Source organism: Protopterus annectens, chromosome 4.part0 (assembly GCF_019279795.1).
Source record: "Protopterus annectens isolate FY-2018-M chromosome 4.part0, PAN1.0, whole genome shotgun sequence".
Classification (NCBI taxonomy): Eukaryota; Metazoa; Chordata; order Ceratodontiformes; family Protopteridae; genus Protopterus; species Protopterus annectens.
In genome coordinates, this window is record NC_056733.1 from 1,312,553,452 (window position 1) to 1,312,571,459 (window position 18,008).

The window sequence follows — 18,008 nt, forward strand, 5'->3', positions numbered from 1 at the left end:
TTCTTAATCTCAGACAGACTGATCTTAATAAAGGTGGTCTTATCTTTTAAAAAAATCAAACATTGATGATACATAGTCATTCCTGTTCATTATAGCTGCGGCACTAGCCATATCTGCCTGTTTAATTACGGTCTCATTATTATTTTGCAACTTGAAAAGAGCAGCATGTTCCCTAGGGGTTAGGTTATACCACCTATTCCTCTCTTTACTTACATACAATTTACGTAGCTCTTTTACACAAACATGACTGAATGCATTTAATAACAGAGGGTTCGCTGGTATAAAAGTGATAGCCCTCTAAAAAACATTAGACATACTAGACAGTGAGTCTTTAAAAGTCAACTTCAAGCTTAAGTTTCTTACAAATACCTTTAAATCAGTAAGTGTTTCAGTACAGGTTGGTATAAATGTTAGACCTTTCTGTAATAACTGCAAGTCCTCAGCTTCAAGATCTATACTTGGTAAATTAATTATCATTTGTTGAATTTGTTGCTTTGATGTTTGGAGTGGCTCCTCATTTGCAGACTGCTGGCTCTCCATCTTACCCCTGCTCCTTCTCCTGCTCCTGGTGCTGTCCCTCTCAGTTAGTCGTGTTTCTGTGTCTTCACCACTTCCAGTACAGTCAAATGAATTGGAACCTGTTGAAAAACCTCAGTCTGCTGGATCATACCATTCTGTGGATTTGACTCTATTCCTGCAATGTTTCTCACAGAGGGATCCGTAGATATAACCAAAACATTTTTTTGGAGGAATCTTGGGGGGGGGGGGTATCAATACTGTTCATAGATGGATGTTCATTGTTACATTCATTCTGTCTGGAACATAATAAAACAGCCAACACAAACCACCAAACAGATTAACTTCACTGCAACTTGAAATAAAAAGTCAAAAATAGAAGTCCACATGCAAGTGAAGTGAATGGCTGTAAAATATATCACTCTCAGTCTTCAAAGAATTGGTTCCTTGTTCCAAACCACGATAAGAACACCAACACGAACAATTCCAGTAAAAAAGATTTATTGTATGCTAGCACTGTCAGTAAGCGCTTTCACCTCCACGGCTTTATCAAACTACAAAGTGCATAGTCAGTAAAAACATTTAAATACAATGAAATCAAACCCAATAGGTTCAAATTAAAACAACTAGAAATGACATCATTAAATGAGGGCACACCTTTCCTAAGTTAACCCTTAGTGGTGAGCATATACTATGGTCTAAAAATCCTCTTCCTCTTAAGGGCAGGTTTCACTTGCACCTTGTCGTTAATGCCAGGGATTTTATCTGCCCTGAGCCTAATAATCCATTTAAGTTCACATTCTAAAAGGCAAGTATCTACATCCCCTCCCCTAATATTGGTCTTTAATTGTTGCAGTACACTAAATACAAACTCATGCTCAGCTCCCATTCTTTTAATATGTTTCGCTAATGCATTACTGTCAGATCCAGTTCTGACTGCATATAAATGTTCACGTATCGTTCCTGAGCTGCCTACAGGTCTTCCCAACGTAGAACGCTGTACAGGAAGCAACGGCCAAATAAACTACATATGTACTAATACAACTTGTATCTGTGGTGAACACATACACTACTTTCGTTAATGGGTGTTGAAAGTCTTTCCTGTCATCTATAAAATGACACTGATTACAATTATTACAAGGGACCGTGTTACGTTGTTCCCTCACCATCATATTCCTAGTTAGTGGTCTATTACACAGCTTACTTTTCAAGTTCTGTTTATTCTTATATGTAAACCGTGGACCTTCTCCTACCAACTTACTCAGACTTTCATCTAAATTCAACACCTGCCAATGCTGTCTAACGATGTCTGTGATCTTGTTTACATCCCTGGTATAAAATAATGGAAACCTTAAGACATCCTGTGCTAACGGATGGCATAACCTAATATCCTCTTTTCTTGCTGAGAAGTAAGGTTTCACTGAACCTTCTCTTATTGCATCCACTTCCATCATATGTTTCATTATATCCTTCGGATCATACCCCCTCTCAATTAACCTATTCTTAAGGCTTCGTACTTCCAATTCATACCCTAGGGGGCTGGGGTTCAACCTAGATGCCCTCATGGACTGACCTCTCATGATATTAGCAAATACATAATTTGGGTGCATTGAACGTCTGTGTAAAAGGCTATTCCTAAAACAGGATTTCCTATATATAGACGTATTCAAAAGTCCACTTGGTAACCTAGTAATGTTTACATCTAAGAATGGAAGCTCATCTCTGGAATAGTTCAAAACGAACTTCAGATAACCACTAACTAACTTAACTTGAACTTGAGTTTTGACTATATGAAACTCTTGAATGAGTTTCATTTGAAAGAAGAACAAGAACTGCGTTTGAAAGTGAATGAACAGTATAATAATGTGTTACTGAAGTATAAGGGACTGAATGCTTCAAGCGGTATTGAGAGGCTGTTGGACAATGTGAAATTATTTGAGAAGCGCTTACTTGAGCAAAAGCGCAGTAAAATTTTAAGAGATATTACTGATTTTAAATGTGGCCAAGTCTTTACTTGGCCTCGTGTGAGTGATACACGCTCCGATGCACGGAGCAGTGTGAATACTTTTAATGGTAATACAAGGGGTAGGAGGGATTATTCTAATAATGTAAGGGATGTTAATAATGTATGTTTAAATGAAAATGTTGTTAATGTGCCTATTGAGATTAATGAGGGCATGCGCAGTACAGCTAACTTGCACTTGAATGAGATTGATGTAGTGAACTCTAACAATAGGAATACACTGAGCAATGAGGTTGTTATTAATAATCTTAATAATACTGATACTTTGAATGTGGTACCTGGGGGCATTAATATGTCTGATGGTAGTACCAGTTCGTTCAATGATGTGGTGTCAACAGAAGTATTGAAACAAGTGAGGAATGATGATGTACCCGTGGTTAGAAGGAAGGTAATGAGTAATGGAGGTAATTCATTCCCACAGGTATTTCCCGCTGCATCTGTGAGTGGTACGAACACACCAGCCCCTTTCCCAATAGCCAGCAATGGACAATTAGGGAGACGGAGGTCACAGAGCAGGGGACGGAACAAGAGGAAAGGTTCAGGAGGGAGCATACAGGACCTACCCTCAAGAGGATGTGGGAAAGGGTAGGGGTCCCTAGTAATTAACCTCTCGAAGCGTGATCTCACTAGGTATGAAGAAGAGGTGTTAGATAGAGGCTTGAGTTTCATACCAACCAGAGACAGTGATATAACTGATTCGATAATAGACCTTAAATTATTTTTAAGGAAAGTACAGTTAAGAATGGACTATGGAGGGAATAATGAGAGGCTGGAAGGGATAGATAGATTTCGTCCCAACAGCTTGTATATACCCCCTTTGCATCCGTTGTTAGAAACCTTTTATAAGTTGGTGGAGAATGATTTGCACATGTATTACAATGATATGAAAAAGGGAATGAATAAAAATGTTAAGTATAACCTTACTTATATGCAAAGGAAGGCCCTGAATGCTTTAATGGAAGATAGTAACATTGTCATTAGACCCTCAGATAAGGGAGGACCGGTAGTGGTCCTAGATAAGGAGGAATATATACGTAGTATGACTAGTTTGTTGGACGATGAGGGATTCTATACTAAGATAAGTCTGAAAGAGGTTGGTATGAAGCTATTCCAAGTGTTTGATGTGTTGGATGATTTATATCAGAGTAAGATGATCCCTGATTCGTTATTCAACTATTTGAAGGTTAGGAACCCTAAGATACCAGAAATAAAAGGCCTCCCCAAGGTACATAAGTCAATTAGCCATCCACCCATGCGCCCGATAGTGGCAGGACAGGGATGGTTTACGGAACCTTTTTCCATCCTAGTGGAGTATTTCCTGAGGCCTTTGGTTGAGAAGAATAAGTATGTTTTGAAGGATAGTAAACAATTCTTGATAGAACTATATGAATATACAAGAGAGCTACATGATCATGAGGAGTATATCTTAGTGACTTTGGATGTAGTTAGTCTCTTCACAGTTATCCCTAATATTGAAGGGATTATTAGGTGTCAGAACTATATAAGGAGGAATGGTGATTTTGAAGAGACATTTATAGAAATACTAACTTTATTTCTGGAGATAGTATTGGAGAACAATGTCTTTCTTTTTGGTGAAGAGTTGTATCTGCAAAAAGATGGCGTAGCTATGGGCACTTCATGTGCCAACAGCTACGCCAATATAGTAATGGCAGAATGGGAAGAAGAGGTGTTGTTCAAGATGGATTTGTTTGTAGAGAAAGTGGGGTATTATAGGCGTTTGTGGACGACCTTTTCTTTATATGGAAAGGTGATGAGGTATCTCTAACAATGTTTGTTGATAAGATCAATGAGGTTAGTGGTTATTTGAAGTTCGTTTTGAACTATTCCAGAGATGAGCTTCCATTCTTAGATGTAAACATTACTAGGTTACCAAGTGGACTTTTGAATACGTCTATATATAGGAAATCCTGTTTTAGGAATAGCCTTTTACACAGACGTTCAATGCACCCAAATTATGTATTTGCTAATATCATGAGAGGTCAGTCCATGAGGGCATCTAGGTTGAACCCCAGCCCCCTAGGGTATGAATTGGAAGCACAAGCCTTAAGAATAGGTTAATTGAGAGGGGTATGATCCGAAGGATATAATGAAACATATGATGGAAGTGGATGCAATAAGAGAAGGTTCAGCGAAACCTTACTTCTCAGCAAGAAAAGAGGATATTAGGTTATGCCATCCGTTAGCACAGGATGTCTTAAGGTTTCCATTATTTTATACCAGGGATGTAAACAAGATCACAGACATCGTTAGACAGCATTGGCAGGTGTTGAATTTAGATGAAAGTCTGAGTAAGTTGGTAGGAGAAGGTCCACGGTTTACATATAAGAATAAACAGAACTTGAAAAGTAAGCTGTGTAATAGACCACTAACTAGGAATATGATGGTGAGGGAACAACGTAACACGGTCCCTTGTAATAATTGTAATCAGTGTCATTTTATAGATGACAGGAAAGACTTTCAACACCCATTAACGAAAGTAGTGTATGTGTTCACCACAGATACAAGTTGTATTAGTACATATGTAGTTTATTTGGCCTGTTGCGTTTCCTGTACAGCGTTCTACATTGGGAAGACCTGTAGGCAGCTCAGGGAACGTATACGTGAACATTTATATGCAGTCAGAACTGGATCTGACAGTAATGCATTAGCGAAACATATTAAAAGAATGGGAGCTGAGCATGAGTTTGTATTTAGTGTACTGCAACAATTAAAGACCAATATTAGGGGAGGGGATGTAGATACTTGCCTTTTAGAATGTAAACTTAAATGGATTATTAGGCTCAGGGCAGATAAAATCCCTGGCATTAATGACAAGGTGCAAGTGAAACCTGCCCTTAAGAGGAAGAGGATTTTTAGACCATAGTATATGCTCACCACTAAGGGTTAACTTAGGAAAGGTGTGCCCTCATTTAATGATGTCATTTCTAGTTGTTTTAATTTGAACCTATTGGGTTTGATTTCATTGTATTTAAATGTTTTTACTGACTATGCACTTTGTAGTTTGATAAAGCCGTGGAGGTGAAAGCGCTTACTGACAGTGCTAGCATACAATAAATCTTTTTATACTGGAATTGTTCGTGCTGTCTGGAACATAGTTCACTCGTTTTTTTTTTTGACTTGGAAAATATATTTCCCGATCTTCTTCTTTCAGCTTTTCCCAGTTAGGGGTCACTACAGCAGATCACCTGTTCGCTCATGATTGGCAGGAGAGTTTTATGGTGTCAGGTTGCCAGCCCGGCACCCAACCTTCCACTGAAGTTACACACATGCATGCACTCAAGCCTAGGGCCAATTTAGAGTGTCCATTCCATCTACAGCATGTTTTTGGGATGTGGGAGGAAGCCAAAGCACCTGGAGGAAACCCACATTACCACAGGGAGGACATGCAGACTCTGCACAGAAGGCAGCCTAGCCGCAGATAAAACCGGAGAACCTCTTGCTATGAGGCGACAATGCTAACCGCTGCACCACTGTGGCCGCACCTAAAATATATTACCCGATCTAAAGTCATTTAAATCTCTTATCAACTTATTTTTGTAGCCTGCAGTTTCTCATTTAGTTGGGTCATTATTTCAATCATCTGATTGTATACATCAGAATGCTCATGAAAATTCAGAATAACAATCACATTGCTATAAGCCCATATGACTTCTTCATGCAGCTCGTTTTCTACCCTAGAGAAAATTGGTTCATTAAGTTCATATATTCAACATCAAGTTTCAAATTAAGTTCTTGCCATGTTTTTAACAGTTCAGGGTAAGTATTCCCAAAGGATGGCATTTTTAATATTCTCAAGCCACATGGGACCACCCCGAGCTCCAAATAGGCTGTACAACTAAAACACTGTCATTGCAGCTTTTTGTATGTTTCCACTTTCTTTTTCAATAATCCAGTCTATTTTTTAATTTAAATTTTCAGTTCAATAGCAGGTTCTATATTTGGGGTACTCACATTCATTAATTGTCCAAGCCGGGGGTTATTCTGGACCTTCAACAAACCATGTAACGAATGATGAGAATGGCTAGTGCCCAGATTCTGGCTAACAGTATGCAAAGGCTGTGTCATGTTGGAATACACTGGTCAAACACCCAAGACTAACCATCAAATAATCCATAGAAACACAAACAATAGGACCAGCACAACGGTTAATTTTCACTGTGGAAAATAAAATCAAAATACAGAAAAAATCTCAGCAGAAGGAAATGCTTGATCCAATATAATAAAATAATGCTTTAATCACTTCACTTCACAAAGCTCTCAGGCTACAGCCCTTCATCAGCGTGTAACAAAATATATTAAAACTAACCCAGTCAACAAATGTAAAATAAAATAAAATAATAAAATAAATAAAATCAAACTCTCCTTTTGTACTAATATAAGAAAGCACATGACACAGCTTAATCATTACACACAATTGGTAAAGAAATTTAAAAGATATATAATACTTAACACATACAAAGGCTACAACATGCATTGAATAGCAAAATAGTACTTATAATGTCCAAATAAATATATATCTCATCTTTATCAATCAAGACTCATTTTTTAAAACCCAGCCTTAAAAATAAAAGCATTTCTTTATATTTTTAAACTTTTATTATTCGTTCAATGTTTTTTAAAGCCATTTGTTTTTTTCTTCAGAACCAGCTTCAAACAGACAGCTGTGTACCTGGGCTAACGTCCATCTGTAGTCTCACTATCCACTCATATTCACTAGATTCTAATGTACTATTTACATCACACCCTCATATATATATATATATATATATATATATATTTATATATATATACACATATATATATATATATATATATACATATATATATATATATATATATATATATATATATATATATATATATATATATATATATATATATATATATATATATATATATATATATATATATATATATATATATATATATATATATATATATATATATATATATATATATATATATATATATATATATATATATATATATATATATATATATATATATATATATATATATATATATATATATATATATATATATATATATATATATAAAACATTAAGAACCCTAAATCTGAACTCATGCTCAACCCCTTCAACCTCTATGTGCATTTGTACTTATCTTCCTTCTAATATCAGATCTGTGTTCTATTATTAGATCTTTTAGCCTTTGACTTACCTTCATTAAATGCACTACATTTTGTGCACATGGCCCAACACACTACATTATTTGGATTTGGATCTTTGTATGTGTTTAGTATTGTGTGTCCTTTTACATTTCTTAACCAACTATATGTAATGATTAAGCTTTGTCATGTAGTTTCTTATATTAGTATAAAAGGAGAGTTTGTTTTAATGTATTTTGTTACACACTGATGAAGGGCATATGTTTTTGTGTGTATGTGTGTATGTCCATGCACCACACAGGCAGTTCCCATGATTCATACAAGACACACGTCAGACCTATATAAAAGATTTCTGTGGGGAACTTCTCATGTAGTCATCTAGTCACTAGATGAATACAGAGATGAGTGACAAGTGGCAGTACAGACAACTGTCATGCAAGGAGGGAGCTGGCCACATATAATATTGTGGCTGTTGTGTTTGCAGATGATGCCACACATTCCTTGAGCTGTGGTTTATGTCCCCTATCCACATTCCTCAGATGATGATTAAACCTAGAATATGGTGAACTGTATGTTTGGGCAACTCAAGAGATGCTTCTGCTGTCTTATCACACCATGTCTGCCACTGCATTATGGACCTGACACCTACACAAAGGCTTCATAATGTGTGCTGGGCTCCATAATTTGGCACTGTAGGAATAGCTAGTGCAGTAAGGAAACATCCCAGTGGGACCCACCACAGCAGTAGGAACAGCAATGGAAAAGCAGAATGTACAGTATAGAGATGTGCCAGTTGCAGCAGTACCCACATATGAGGCAGAGACAGACCCAATACTTCAAAGATGGGCATCTGGCCAATCACAGAATAAAATGATACAGGTGTTATCACACCCAGGGTATGCAAGGCATTGCATGACTGGTATTATAGTGCATAAGACATAACCATACCCACACACATTGCAGAGTATGCAGGGCATAATCATCATTACTTGCAGAGAGGGTTGAGGTTGTCACGGTGATAGGTGACTGCAACACTATGAGATGAGGAAAGGTCATAGGAGGTGAATTCAATTGCCACTTAATCTGTAGCCAGTTGCAGAGAGTCAAGGATTACATCTGCAGTGGTGGGGTTGCACCATCATATCATGACCATTAGCAGTGTTCACTATGGTGGTTTGCACTGTTAGGGCTTAATGTAATCCATGGAAGGGAAGTTGAGGAGCTATGGAGCCAAGCAGCTGTACTCTAATTGGTTGTCTCATGCTGGAAGCCTACTGAGCATTGTTGTTTATTACCTATATGACAGCCACAGGCACAAAGACATTTCCCCCTATGTGTCACATGGGGTATTGAAGTTTTAGAACTGAACATAGGTTCATAGGTTCATAGGTTCATACTAGGCTATCTGCCCGAGGGCATTTACAAGCCTAGCCCATAGTTTTGTGGCTTACGCCACCCCTTTAGTTTGGAGAAACTATGCCCATTATTTTGCTGTGCCTCTGTCGAGCAGTGACACTGAGGTAACCCCTGGGGTGTATCTGCGATCTCCCATCCATTGGTCAAGATTTCTCTTGAACAAGGCCAGCGAGGTGCTCTGCCTCACATAAACCGGGATTTTGTTCCACAGCATAGGGAGTCTTTGGGTGATGAATCTATCCCTCCAGCACATCCTATTAATAACCGTGTCGAGGTTTAAGTCTCCCGCCCTTGTGGCTCTCAGGGATCTAGATTTTTTGAGATGAAGCATGTTCATCAAATCTGGGTTTGACATGGCCTTGTATGTCAGGCACAGGTCACCTCTGAGCAAGCAGTAAGCAACTGAATATAACTGGAGTTCTTTTAGTCGGACAGCATAAGACAGATTTTTGAGACCCTTTATCCTTTTGGTGAGGAACTTTTGTGGCCTCTCCAGCTGCTGCAAGTGTCGGGTCAGATACATTCCGAATGGGGCATTGTACTCAATCATTGGTCTGATGAGTGATGAGTATAGGGAGACTATGACCTCCCTTGATCTAGATGTGAATCCCTTCATGATAAGGTGGGCAATGTAGAAGGTCTTCCTAACTACTTTAGCAATATGAGTGTCGAATGAAAGGCTACTGTCAACCTGGGTTCCCAGGTCCTTGATAACTTCTTCTGTGATCAGGGGATTGCCACCTATATGGTAGCTAGGGGTAACCTTGTTTTTCCCGAAGGGTATGACTATGCATTTCTTGGCATTTAACTTTAAGCCATGGCTCTGGCACCAGTTATCCGTTTCTGTGAGACCCTTCTGAAGGATATCTGTGTCAGATGTGTTTTCGACTACGGCGCCCAGTTTGCAGTCATCGGCAAACTTTGTCAGCCATAACCATCCTGTGTTTGCTTGTACTTCAGAAAAGTAGATGCCAAACAAGAGTGGGCCCAGGACTGAGCCCTGTGGGACACCACTTGTGACAGGCTTTGAGTCTGACATGGCGCCAGCAACTCTGACCCTGTGGGTTCTGTCACTCAGCCAGTTTGCAACCCATCTTGTAATGTATGGGTTTACATTTAAGTTGATGAGTTTTTCAATGATACCCGAGTGGGGTATTGTATCGAAAGCCTTCGCCAGGTCCAGGTAGGCTGTATGGACCGCCCTTCCCTCGTCAATGGCCTTGGTGACTGTTTCGAAGAAGTCAACCAAGTTTAAAAGGCATGATCTGCCTTTGACAAAGCCAAACTGGGTTGGATCCAAAGTCTGCAAATTCCCTATGTCTTTATTTATGAGATCCATTATGATCCTCTCCATGGCTTTACAGATAAGGCTTGTCAAACTAATGGGATGGTAATTTCCAGGGTCGGTGGAGGCACCGCCTTTGTGGAGTGGGACCACAGTCACTGCGCGCCATTCCCTGGGTACATATCCGGAGGTGAGACTAAGATTAAACAGCTGTCCTAACTGTGGGTTTAATTCCTCGTTGAGTTCGTGGAGCACACAGCCGGGGACACCATCAGGTCCCATGGATGCTGTGTTCTTTGCCTTGGAGAGAGCAGTTCTCACCTGGGCGTTAGAGATGTTTGGGGGGCTACAATCATTTGGTATAGATATCTCTCCTTTAGGGGGGGGGGAGTTTGCACTGAACCTGTCAGCCAGTATGTTGGCAATGTCTGTAGGATCAGTAATCTTCACATCATTTTGAACTAATTCTGAGCATATCTGGGAGTTTCCTCCTAGGTTTCTGACATAGCTAAAGAATGCCTTATGGTTGTCTTTAGAGTCCTTAGCTATTTTTTTCTCAAAATTAGCTTTGGATGATTTTATGAGAGCTCTTAGCTTTTTACTTATAGTGATCAGCGGTGTCTTACCTTTTAAGGATTTTGCTCTATCTTGTAGTAGCTTTCTCCTTCTGTTGTAGAGTTTATTTATGGCTGGGGTCCACCAGACTGGATGCTTGCCTTTGGTACAAAGAGTCTTTGTTTTGCTTGGGATTGCCTGATCCATGCAGCCCTGTAGGTGCTGGTAGAAGGCATTTGTAAGTGATTCAGCGGTTTGAGTAATGTTTACTGCCGGCTCAGGGGCCTTAAAGGAGACCACACTAGTCTTTAGAAGTGTGAAGTCGGCTTTCGAGAAGTTCTTTACTGTGGTCTTTTTCATTTCGGGTGGGGGCGGGATGAGGACCTCCAGCGAGATTAGTTTGTGATCTGATCTCACCAGTGAGGGGTATACTTCCGGTGTTGAACATTGTGCTCCCATGTTCGTGATGATGAGATCAAGTATGTTTTCTCCTCTTGTGGGGATGGTGACTAGTTGTTCCATGGCATTTGAATTTATGAATTCCAGAAACTTTTGGGCTAGAGTGTTTGGGCTTGAGTAGTGTTCCCAGTCTATATTAGGGTAGTTGAAGTCACCTAGTATGATGGTGTTCGGAGATACATTTATCCCCTCCAGTGTTTTCAGGAAGGCCATGTGGGGTTCCTGAGTTTGCGAGGGTGGCCTGTAACATGCTACAAGTTGCAGAGCAGTCTTGCCTATGGTTAATTGCACCTGGATGGTTTCCGATGCATCGTGCGTTGCCACCAATCTTGAGGTGTGGGTGTCCTTGATGAATATGGATACCCCCCCTCCTTTCCTGGTATTGTCCGGATTTTGGGGCCGGAACGCATGATATGAGGTAAAACCTGATAGTGCTGGGGTGCTCTCAGGAGCCTTGAACCAGGTTTCTGTCACAGCACAGACATCGATGTTCTCCATACTGAGAAGGGCCTCGAGTGCGTGCATCTTGAGGTTGAGACTTCTGGCATTGAGCAGCATTACCCTTAGTTTTTTTCTTTGTTGTGTTCTAGGGTGGTAGGTTTAGAATTTGAGCCTTGCCTAAAAAGGCACTATGGGGTGGCAAGAGCCTTAGCCAAAATCCGAATCCCAGGGTGACAGGTGCAAGCCGTCCCTTGCAAAGCAGCGTGGCTTGTCCAGCATGTCATCCCAGGCAGACAGACATTGGATCCCCTTTGAATGACACCAGAGTTTAAGCCAATTGTTAAAGCTGATCATCTTATCTCTGTATTGTGGCATCATTCTTGGTGAAGGTAGGATACTGCTCAAGGTCAGGGTCATACCTGCTTGGGCTACATAATCAGAGAGCTCCTCTATGTCTCTTTTCATGTAGTCCAAGGAGGTACGTCTCAGGTCGCTTACACCAGCGTGGACAATGATTGAGTCGTACTTGTACCTGCTGTTGAGAGACCTGAGTGCATGCGTTATGTGGCGGATTCTAGCACCTGACAGGCAGCTTACTGTGACCCTCTCCTTACTCAGTCTGGTGAGCAGGACGTCAGTGTGTCTGACTATGGAGTCACCAATGACTAGTGTGTCTGGCATTGTGTTTGGCCTTAAGGGCTGTGACTGCTTGACACTCTGACTGTGTGGTCTATGTGTTGCAGGTGTTGTGTTCTGAGGTGGTAGTTGTTTGGGTGTCTGCTTTGGTGGCCTCTGCTGTTTTGGTAGATTTTTGATCAGAGCCTCCGAGTATGTCTTTGTGTGTTTATGTGTATGATTTGAGGTTGTGATGGTATTATGTGAGACTGGGTCTATGGTGTGTGTGGTTACCTTCTCCTCCTGTCTGGTCTTGCCAGTCCTATGTTGAGAGAGCTCAGCCTCCAGTTTGGCCATATAGTTGCATCTCTCGCATGTATTTGTGTTTTGTGGGAGGAGGAGAGGGCTGTCTGTGTACATGAGGCAATTGTAACATTGCCTCAATATTCCCAGGTTCACCAGCTGAGCAGGAGAGGATATTAGCAACTGATCCCTCGACATGCTAGAAGGAATAGACAGAAAAACTTAAAAAAAGGTTCTGGGGGATGTGGGTGACCGAGAAATGGGGTTTGCTTTTTTGGGGTACTTTCTATAACAAGAGTGCTGTATCGAGGTGATAAGTACTGTAGGAGCAAGTGCTTGGCTATACAGATAGAGAATAGTCTACTTGGGAGTCAAGTAGAGATAATTTATAGTTATAGGATACACTAAATAGAACCGTAGTATACTTTGAGGAAGGTAGTTTTAAGGGAAAATTTGAAGAGTGGACTTTAGGTAGCCCTAATAGTTTAAACCTGATTCGCGCTAAAGCGTGCTTTATAGCAGGGGGCTGGAAAAGACAGGAAATGACCCAAAATGGCCAATAAACTACAAGTTACTGCCTTAAACCACTCCTCTGAGGACAAACAGGCAGCTCAGTACTCCCCACTCTCACTGGTGAGTAAAGAAACTTCCCCCTGACCAAACAAGGAAAATGGAGAAACACAGGAACCAAGACAAAGCCCAGGGATCAGCAAATCTGATCACTGGAACAAACTATTGGGAAAGTATGGAAAACAAGAGTATTTTTTTTTGTTTTTTTCAAGTTTTTTTTCAGATAGGCAGTGTGGTGAATCATCCCTGGTATTGAGCCTGAAGTGGGTTATCATCCATGACTGTGAAACTGACAGCCAAGGGTCGAACATGATGCGGCTATAGGTGACAGTGATGTTGTCTGAGGAAAGTTCTTTGTGGTCTAAGTAGGTTTGACCTGTGCCTGTCCGTCTTCTATATAGACCCTCCAATGGCTACAGACTGCATGGCCTGCAGAAGTAGACTGTAGGGGTATTACATGAGTCTCACTGAAACTCTCATGGAGGCAATACTTGCCACCAGCAACCTGAGTAGCACCATTTGCTCCTTGTTCTTATACTGCATGTTACTGTGCAGGTATTGTCCATCATTATACAAGCCACAGTGCGTGCTCACCATCTCCACAATGCTGATTTTGCAATTGTATGTACTTAGATCATTGATGTGGCCATCTGCTTAGTTATGCCAAGTGTTGTATCAAAATCAGAGACAGATGTTAAGTTATGGTAATGCCATGTATAACTGCACATCTCTGATGTGGTGGGTATGTGTACTTTAGAAGCAGTGCAGCTTTCAGATATTGTGTAGGTGGTTGACTCATGAAGATCACAAGAGGAAGTATGTTACAAGATGCCCACCATACATTGATAAGGTTGTGGGGTCAGTGTATACTTCTACAAGGGCCTCGGACTTGGAGGATGTGGGTGAGACCTCCCATAATAATGTTACAGATAGTGCCACTATGTCATCAGACTGTGCCATGTGCACATTGCAGTCATTGTTAGCCACAGGTAGCCTACTGATATCAGGCATGTGCTGTTCTATTGTCCTGGTCTTTCCATCATTACAATCTGTGAATACATGAACATAAGATATTTTTAGCAGCACTCACTTATATACCTATACCACTTCCCCACTCTGGCATCCATAGTGGTAGATAACAGTATTTTGACACACATACTTTGACATGTGGGTTGGTGCAGCTGTAGCCAAATGATAAAGGTATTAGCACACCCAGAGTATGAAAGACCACATATGCAGAAGGTCATTAGTGTATCATTCCCATCACGCAAGCAGTGTGTTATACCTTATAAATATATAGCAGCTATTACTAAAGTTGTGTATTGCCTACTGACACTCTAGTAGTTATTTCCAGTGCAGGTACCATTCAAACCATTGTCAGATATAATAATAATAAGAGATTACAGGAGACTATCATGTGGTCTAAGTTAATTTCATGGGAAAAGACCTTACTTATAATGGGATTCATGGAATTGGTACTTGCACATAACTATATTTGGTACGAAGGTGAATACTACAATCAGGAGAAAGGGGTGGCTATGGGGGCGGCATGCGCCCCCATTTATGCCAACCTGGTAGTATTCGACTGGGAAAAGGAATATGTCCTTAATACCCATTGGAACCAATATATTTCTGGGTATTTTCGTTATTTGGACGATATTTTTATTTTGTGGAAGGGGGACCTTGACCAATTGAACCAGTTTCATGTATATTTGAATTCATGTAGTGACCATTTCAAGTTTACAATGGTTAGACATCAGGATACAATACCCTATCTGGATGTACAAATAAGTTTAAAGGAAGGAAAATTTAAGTCCAACATCTTCCGGAAGGAAACTTTCAGTAATTCCTACCTACACTACACGAGTAATCATCCTTGGGCTCAAAAAAGGAATATTATAAAGGGTCAATGTATTCGGGTGGCCAGGATGACCTCTGAAAGGGAAGATGTGGAGCAAGAACTAGCAAAAATAGCCATGTTTTTTAAGGAAAGGGGGTACCCGATGGAGATGATAGAAGACATCACTGGATATGTTAATATACAGTGGGGTATTAAATATAAACCATTGATTGGGGTGGGTCTTGCCAACCAAACGAAAGAGGATGGAGTTAATGGTGACCAAGAGGAAACTTTTGGTAAATATGGTATGGCATGTGTATTGCAACACAACAACTTCAGTGGAGAAGTTAAGAAAATTATACACCACAATTGGAATATTCTAAGAGTGGACGACAAGATGTATAAAATTTTGGGAGGAGTGCCCCACTTTGTACATAGAAGGGGAAACAACATGAAGGGGTTGTTGGAAAAGAAAGTTGAAAAGTACAATGATACAGCAGGGAGATTTGGCACCACCATGTGTGGCACCTGTAATCAATGTAGATATATTGTAGGAACAAAGACAGTAGTGCTGTTCAATTATAATAAAACAAGTATACAATATCAGAGAGGGAACTGTAGAACTACTAATTTAGTGTATTTAGCCACCTGTAATGACTGCCCTTGTTTTTATGTGGGGATGACCACCCGTGGTTTAAGGAATAGGATTTACGACCACATGTATAGTGTTAAGAAAAAAGATGGTAATAATGCACTATCGAAGCATTTGATGGACAGTGCAACCTGTTCAGGGTTTAAGTTTGGAATATTGGAGGTAGTAAAAAGGAACATAAGGGGTGGGGATATAAAACTAAAAGTGAGTGATAAGGAAATCAGGTGGCAAATCAAATTAAACGCATCTGTCTATCCTGGAATAAATGAACAAATATCTATTAAGCCTATTTTAGATGTTATGTATAAATGACATAAGCTGTAAAAGAAATGTACTGTTTCCACTCACATTTTCACTTATATGTATATATATATATATATATTTTTTAAAAAAAAGCTTGCACACATGATTTATCTATTTATCTATATATATACATAAAACTATTTTTGGTGTTCAGAAGTATTAGTCACATTTTTATGGGCAGGAGTTGTATAACCATTATTTTTAATATGAATTAGTTGTAAACATATTGGAAGGAACTATATTAGGCACTAGCACTTTAAATTCATCATTTAATGTAATTGAAGAATGTCAGGTGATGCAAATGGTTGTTTTAAAAGGAGAATGATTAGTTTATTTGTTAGTTCTGATGAAGTCACTACTTGATGAAAGCGCTCAACTGTTTTTATTGTGTGGAATAAAATATGTTTTTATCGGATTCTGGTAGTGCTGGTGCTTTGAGAGAACATTTTTGGAACAGTTCGTGGGACTGGCTTTGCTTAATAGTTGTTTGCTGTTCCAGTTTAACCCCTCTATCTTGTTGTATTATATATTGTAATTATCCTCCTTTTTGGGCTTTACAATTTATTATTTGTTACTGAGCCACCCTGTATTCCCTTACTTAGTTGACTTTGCATTGTTGACAGGGACTATGAAACAGGGCTTTATGATTTAGTCTCTCATGGGGTTAGGATACATTAATCCCTTACTGTACGGAATCTTCTATTATATGGACTTTCAGTCTGGTCAATCAGTCCTAATTGGAGCTGTTTGGGTTGGCTCCTTGGTTTTCAATGGACAAATAAAGGTCTCATTACCTTATTCTGGTTCATGTATGATCATTTGTGACTTTATCATATTCTTTTCTGATTGGTTTCAATAACCACCACCATAATACCAGATACATTTTTTTGTGCTTCACCCTCAACAACATCTTTTATACATACAGTGACTAATCCTTTTTTAGAAGTTCAACAAGTCCCCTGCTGTCTGTTGTTTAATCTGGCAGTTTTTCTGTCATATTTGGTTATAGGGACGTAGCATATCAGACTGGCTTGGTATTGGCCTGGTCCTTTGGGCTACTATTGTTCCCTATTTTTTTGGTATGGCCATTGGTGATTGACATGGCAATCTTCACCTTTTTAAGAGTGGCCATTACTGTCAATTTCCCAATTTGACATACTTAAATATTAAAATTTTGATCTCACTAATCATTATATTGAATTTTTTCAAACTTCCAAATTATTATTCTACACGAAGATGGACTTATTTAGTCTAGTCTCTGAATTATCAGCAGGCAGAGAGGATCTTAGAGTATTTGGTCTTGGTTCAACTACAACCAGCAGCAGTTCTAGTGACCCCTTGGGGCCTGAATCATCTTGTAGTTTGGCCTTTGATAATCTCTACAAGCATCTTAAATCTTTAAGATCAAATGTATGGCATTCAAAACTTTTCAAGGCCTATATGGCTAAAGGCATCACCCCAACGGGTCTTAGAATAAGAACACAACCTCATGTGGGGGAGCCTGATGAAGAGCTTAACAGCCAATGGGCAACCATTCAACAGCAGGCCACAATGTCATTTGTCGAAGCTCTGTCTAAATATCATGACAGAATAATTGATCGGGAAATTAACACAGTAACTGAACTGTGTAATGAAATACAAAAATTTGAGGATGAAACATTCTTTCATAAATATTTAAATAAAGTGGAAAATGATTTAGCAAGTCTTCAGGAGCAACTTAAATCTAGAAAAATCAAAAAGTTCCAGCGGGATCAGTTTGATTACCAAGGGGCCAACCCTTTCATTAATCCCACGAAACATGTGAGATTTAATCCATATCTGGCCAAAACCCCAAAAAGAAAATGATCTAGGTCGATTCTATGGAAAAGGCCTATAAATAAT